This window comes from Pogoniulus pusillus, unplaced genomic scaffold (genome assembly GCF_015220805.1).
Source record: "Pogoniulus pusillus isolate bPogPus1 unplaced genomic scaffold, bPogPus1.pri scaffold_47_arrow_ctg1, whole genome shotgun sequence".
Classification (NCBI taxonomy): Eukaryota; Metazoa; Chordata; class Aves; order Piciformes; family Lybiidae; genus Pogoniulus; species Pogoniulus pusillus.
Window position 1 is genome coordinate 456,020 of NW_026974707.1, and position 6,959 is coordinate 462,978.

The following is a 6,959-nucleotide window of genomic DNA, read 5'->3' on the forward strand; positions in this document are numbered from 1 at the left end:
GGAACCCCTTCTATCTCCCATCCTGTGCTTCTAACTCTGGATTTTCCCTAAAGGAAGTGTTCATCCACAAGTGTGTCCAGGAGGTATTAACAGTATTGGAATGCCAATTAGTGTCCTCTCTCTCTCCCTTTCTTAGCATTCTCAGGGCACTGGGTGCTCTTATCAACTCTTATCAGCTTTTTGCTGTATTAGTTCACAATGGACATTTTCTACCAGGGCCTTGCTCTCTAGATTTAAGTGATGAGATTTTAAGTTCCCTTTTTCCTTCCCTTCAGTCTGGTGATGCTTCTGCTGCACTGCTGCCTGGTGGGACAGTATCCATCTGATTGATAGGACTCCACTGACAATTCCTGGGGAGCCTCAGATTAAGCAGAGGTGATCTGCACAACACAGACTTAGAGAGGAGTGTAAACCCTACAGCACTTACCAATTGTTACCTAAAGTCAGAGAACAGCCCTCTGGAGAAGGACCTGGGAGTCCTGGAGGGCAACAAATTCTACCTGCAACACCAGTGTGCCCTCAAGGCCAAAAAGGCCAAAGGGATCCTGGGGTGCATTAAGAAGAATGTAGCCAGCAGATCCAGAGAGGTTCTCCTCCCCATCTACTCTGCCCTAGTGAGGCCCCACCTGGAGAACTGCATCCAGTTCTGGGATCCCCAGCTCAAGAGGGCCAAATATTTGCTGGGGAGAATCCAAGGGAGGGCTACAAGGATGCTGAAGGGGCTGGAGCACTGCCTGATGAGGAGAGGCTGAGGCACCTGGGGCTGTTTTGTCTGGAGAGGAGAAGGCTGAGAGGGGATCTAACCAATGTCTACAAACATCTGAGGGCTGGGGCTCAGGAAGGAAGGGACAAGGAAAGCCTCTGCTCACTTGTGCCCTGGGATGGGACAAGGGTAGTGGATGGAAACTGCAGCACAGGAAGTTCCAGGTCAGCATGAGGAAGAACTTCTTGACTGTAAGGGTCACAGAACCCTGGCACAGGCTGCCCAGAGAGGGTGTGGAGTCTCCTTGTCTGGTTGTGTTTCTGTGTGACCTGTGCTAGATGCTATGGTCCTGCTCTGGCAGGGGGGGCTGGACTCGATGATCTTCCAACTCCTCACATCCTGTGATCCTGTGATCCATTACTGAGAAAGCCTCCCCAGGGGCTTGTTTGAGCAGAACACCAGAAGCAAGAACAACAGAGAGCTCAAGACAATGTCAGGGTTGCTCTGATGCTGAGAAAACTTGGATAGGCTTTATCATATCAAAGAGCCAAGTCCTGTCTTCTAGTCTCTGGGAAGGGAGATCCTGTCCTTCACACATGGCTCAGGGCTCTTCCTGGGGCAGCGGATGTGAGGATGTACAATGGCTGGAGCAGGAGGTCTGTGGTGTGGCACTGTTGAATGGGGCATGGAGGTCATGAACTCCTCCTGAGTTCCCTTAAGACATTTCCTGATAGGGCTTGTGTCGTGGAGGACCCATAGGCCCAAAATAGGCTTATACCTGTTTACCTATCAAACGGGCACAAAGGGCCTGGCGCCATAAAGTCTGGCTTGCCCAGGGCCCAGGCTGTATAATGCTGTTGTGTAAGCCCACACTCCTAGCTTATGGCCTACTCGGTGCAAGGCCTGTGCTCTTCCCATATTTGGGCGAGCCAGGCCTGTGGACTCTTCCTAATTTGGTATGTTTTGGCCTACTGCCAAAAGCCGATTGGATGATATCGTGGCCAAAGGACCATTCCTCTCGGCCCACAGCTGATAAGTAGGGGAATACAGGTAAACAAGGTGCTCACCTCTCCCTGCTTGTTTGCTGCCTGCTGCTGCTTTTGTTCTGTTCGCTGCCTATCGCTTCCTGCGCTTCTGTGTGCTACGGCACTTTGCATCCAGCCAGGGGATGATCAAGCTCCAATATAGGTAATGACCCAGCAACAACCTAGCAATGAGTTTCGACACTGGGACTTGCCAGCTCGGCACTCCAGCCTGCTGTGCCAGCCAGAGGGACAACTTCCTGCTATACACAGCACTCAATCGGACTGCTCCAGCCCACCAGCCTGGCCCCTGTTTTGCCCAGGTGGCTGACCACCTGATGACATCCTGAGAGCCATGCAAGACCCCTCTCGTGCTCGTGAACCGTTCTCAGGCGGTGTGTTTAATTTGGACTGAACAAGCAGCAAAGCCACATTGCATCACTACCACGTGAAGTGCACCCACGTGGCCTTCACTACATATATTATGGGTGAGACTTAAGGCGAAGGCCAACAAGACTGATATCCTGGTTGAAGTCTGTTATAGACCACCCAATCAGGAAGAAGAGGTTGATTTATTAGTCTTTAAACAACTGGAGGCTGCCTCAAGATCACCTGCCCTTGTTCTGGTGGGCAACTTTAACCTACCAGACATCTGCTGGGACTTAAACACTGCAGAGAAGAAGCAGTCTAGAAGGTTTCTGCAATGTGTGGAAGACAACTTCTTATCCCAGCTGTTAGGTGAGCCTACCAAGGGGGCAGCCCTGCTTGACCTGCTGCTCACAAATAGAGAGGGGCTGGTAGGGGATGTGGTGGTTGGGGGCTGCCTGGGGTCCAGTGACCATGAAATTATAGAGTGTTCAATACATGGAGAAACCAGGAGGGGCATCAACAGAACCTCCACACTGGACTGCCCAAGGGCAGACTGCAGCCTATTTAAGGAACTAATTCAGAAAGTTCCTTGGCAAAAAGCCCTTGAAAACAAAGGGGTCCAGGAAGGTTGGAGCTGCTTCAAGAGAGAACTCCTGCAGGCACAGGAGCAGCTGTGCCATTGAGCCAGCAGAGGAGCCGAGGAGGGAGGCAGCCAGGCTGGATGGGCAGGGAGCTGCTGAAGGGATTAAAGATTAAAAAGAGAGTATATCACCTTTGGAAAAGAGGGGAGGTGTCCCAGGAGAAGTTCAAGGAAGTTGCTAGGTCTTGTAGAGGAAAAATTAGAGAGGCAAAAGCCCACTTGGAGCTCAGGCTGGCCACGGCTGCCAAGGAAAATAAAAAGTGTTTCTTTAAATATCTGAATGGCAGAGAAGGGCCAAGGACAACCTCCAGTCCTTGTTAGATAGAGAGGGGAACATAGTGACAAAGGATGAGAAAAGGCAGAGGTGCTTAACACCTTCTTTGCCTCAATCTTCAAAAGTGGGACAGGTTGTCTCCAGCACAGCTGGACTCCTGAAGTGGTGGATGGAGGCAGGGACCAGTACAGTCCCCCTCTAATCCATGAGGAAGCAGTAAGGGACCTGCTGAGACACTTGGATCCTCACAAGTCCATGGGACCGGATGGGATCCACCCTAGGGTGCTGAGAGAGCTGGAGCTGAGCTGGCCAAGCCACTCTCCATCACTTAGCAACATTCCTGGCTCACTGGAGAGGTCCCTGAAGACTGGCAGCTGGCCAAGGTGATGCCCGTTCACAAGAAGGGTCGTAAGGAGGAGCCAGAAAACTACAGGCCTGTGAGCCTGACCTCAGTGCCAGGCAAGGGCATGGAACAGGTCATCTTGAGTGCCATCACAAAGCACCTCCAGGATGGCCAAGGGATGGGGCCCAGGCAGCATGGGTTTAGGAAGGGCAGGTCCTGCCTCACCAACCTGATCTCCTTTTATGATCAGGTTCCTGCCTGGTGAATGTGGGGAAGGCTGTGGATGTAGTCTACTTGGACTTCAGCAAAGCCTTTGACACTGTCTGCCACAAGAAGCTCCTGGCCAAGCTGGCAGCTCATGGCTTGGACAGATTCACTCTGTGCTGGATCAAGAACTGGCTGGATGGCAGAGCCCAGAGAGTGGTGGTGAATGGTGCCACATCCAGTTGGCAGCTGTCACTGGTGGTGTTCCCCAGGCATCAGTGCTGGGCCCAGTCCTGTTCAATATCTTTATTGATGACCTGGACGAGGGGATTGAGTCCAGCATCAGTAAGTTTGCAGATGCCACCAAGCTAGGAGCAGGTGTTGGTGTGTTGGAAGGTAGGAGAGCCCTGCAGAGGGACCTGGCCAGGCTGGATGGGTGGGCAGAGGCCAACAGGATGAGATTTAACAAGGCCAAGTGCAGGGCTCTGCACTTTGGCTACAACAACCCCAAGCAGTGCTACAGGCTGGGGACAGAGTGGCTGGAGAGCATCCAGGAGGAAAGGGACCTGGGGGTACTGATAGATAGTAAGCTGAAGCTGAGCCAGCAGTGTGCCCAGGTGGCCAAGAGAGCCAATGGCATCCTGGCCTGCATCAGGAAGAGTGTGGCCAGTAGGACAAGGGAGGTTATTCTTCCCCTGTACTCAGCACTGGTCAGGCCACACCCGGAGTACTGTGTCCAGTTCTGGGCCCCTCAATTCAAGAAAGATGTTGAGGTGCTGGAAGGTGTCCAGAGAAGGGCAACAAAGCTGGTGAAGGGCCTGGAACACAAAGCCTATGAGGAGAGGCTGAGGGAGCTGGGCCTGTTTAGCCTGGAGAAGAGGAGGCTCAGGGGTGATCTTATTACTGTCTACAACTACCTGAAGGGGCATTGTAGCCAGGTGGGGGTGGCCTCTTCTCCCAGGCAACCAGCAATAGAACAAGGGGACACAGTCTCAAGTTGTGCCGGGGTAGGTCTAGGCTGGATGTTAGGAAGAAGTTCTTCACAGAGAGAGTGATTTCCCATTGGAATGGGCTGCCCAGGGAGGTGGTGGAGGCATTGTCCCTGGGGGGTCTTCAAGCAAAGCCTGGATGAGGCACTTAGTGCCATGGTCTAGTTGACTGGATAGGGCTGGGTGATAGGTTGGCCTGGATGATCTTGGAGGTCTCTTCCAACCTGGTTGATTCTATGATTCTATATTTTCCTGTTTATGCTTTTGGAGCACAAATACTGAGACTTCTGTCCAGTGAGTACTCTAGCTCTCTTTGCTCATGTTTGTAAAGGTTTATGCTTAACCTTTCAGTGGCAGTTTGTGCTACAAGTGTCTCTAAAGGTTTCTAAAGATTTTTCCTAAATCATTTAATTTGGTTGCACACAATCATCCTGCACAAACAGTTCTACTAACCACGTCACAGAGTTTGTGTGGGTTAGTTGTAAATAAGTTTGGGGAAGTTTTCTCTGTATATAGTAATAAATTATTTAATAACTTTTGCGTCGGCCTCATTGTATTTCACCCCAATACCCAGGTTCAAACCTAATTCCCTCCTTAACACCTTGGTTGCAGAGCCAATAGCCACAGCTATGATGAGGAAGAGGTCATCTCTGCTGGGGGCTTTCAGTGTTTTCACAGACTACAGTGGTCCCCACCACAACCTGCCCTGTAGTGACCTATATCTGCACTTCTTTCTTTGAAGACTCTCAATCCTCTCTGCAAGTTCACCTCAATCTGTCACCACCCTTACTAGTATCTCTCCATCTTTCCTGCCTGTTCCTGAAAGAGAGTCATGATCTGGGTCAGCCTCTTGTGCCACAGCACTGCCCTTGCAGGACAATTTCCTTCTCATTTCTGGTCTCCACTTCCCAAGCTACATTTTCTGCCATTCTTCCTGTGTCCTGAGTTTTTTTTCACTATCCAGAACAGCTCCACCAGCTCTGAAGCCACTTTTCAAGCAGCTGCAGTTTGTGAGTGCAATGCTTGGAGCTTCCACTCACCAGGCTCATGAATCTCCGGTCCTTCAGCCTCTCCAGACAGGCCATGTGTTTGAGGCTCCAGATCCTATCTTAGTAGAGCTCCTTGTGGTTTCTGTTTCCAGCTGGCATTAACATCTTGGACCCAGCCTGCCAGGCCCCAAGGTGCAGAGCTGAAATGCAAACTCACAGACATGAATTCATGGAGAGGTGTGCTGGTTTGAGGCTAATTGGAATATTTTACTGAGAGAAATTAAATCCTTAGCTGTGAGAAGACAGAAAAAAAAATAACAGTAACCTATATCCCTTGTTTTTCTGGTGAGAAATGCAACTAGTCAAAATATAGCTAAGCCACTCACTGCTCAGACACTGCTCAGCTCTCAGATCTGTGCCTTCTTTCTGGTGGTCTGGTCTCTGTGGCTGCCTCTGTCTTAACTCTAACCTGACCTAACCCTTTTTCCTCTAACCTCCTTGTTGTCTTTTTGACATCTCACCCCAGACCTCTCCAGATTTATCATGTGAGATATACAGGGACTGATCTGGTTACTTCTGAAGGGAGGGAAGGGAGGGGGTTTGGGTTGGGAGCATCCTGGCAATCTGATTGATTTGGGAGGGAATTTGTTGTGTTTCTTTTTTACTTTTAACTTGTCTCTATCTGTATATATTTGTGTATATCTGCTTGTATGTTGTGCTAAGCTGTAAATAGAGCTTCATTCCTTAACTTCCATCCAGCTGAGCCTAGTCTGGCTGATTTCATAAGAGTAGAGGGGGCAGGTAACTCCCAAACCATCACAAGAGGTGAACCTAGGTACAGGTGGGACATTGGCCCCAGTGTGCAGGACAAGCACCATGCTATTGGGAGATGCTTACCTGCTTTACTTCCCTTCCCACAGCCTCCCAACCCTTAGGGTCAGTTTATGACCACACTCATTCTCTCTCTCTAACAGATGGCTTTCAGCACCTGTTTTCACAGGATCACAGATGTTAGGGGCTCCAAGGGACCTCTGGGGGTCATCGAGTTCAACCCTCCTGACAGAGCAGGACCATAAAATCTAGCACAGATCACACAGGAATGCATCCAGACAGGGCTGCAAAGTCTCCAGAGAAGGAGACTCCACAACCTTTCTGGGCAGCCTGTTCCTGTGCTCTGTGACCCTCACAGTAAAGAAACTCCTCCTCATGCTGAGGTGGAACTTCCTGTGCTGCAGTTTATACCCATTATCCCATATACCCATTATGCAATATTCCAGGTGAGGTCTCACCAGGGCAGAGCAGAGGGCAAAGAGAACCTCCCTGGATCTGCTGGCCACACTCCTCTTAATGCACCCCAGAATCCCATTGGCCTTCTTGGCCACCAGGGCACATTGATGTCCCATGCAGAACTTGGTGTCTGCCAGCA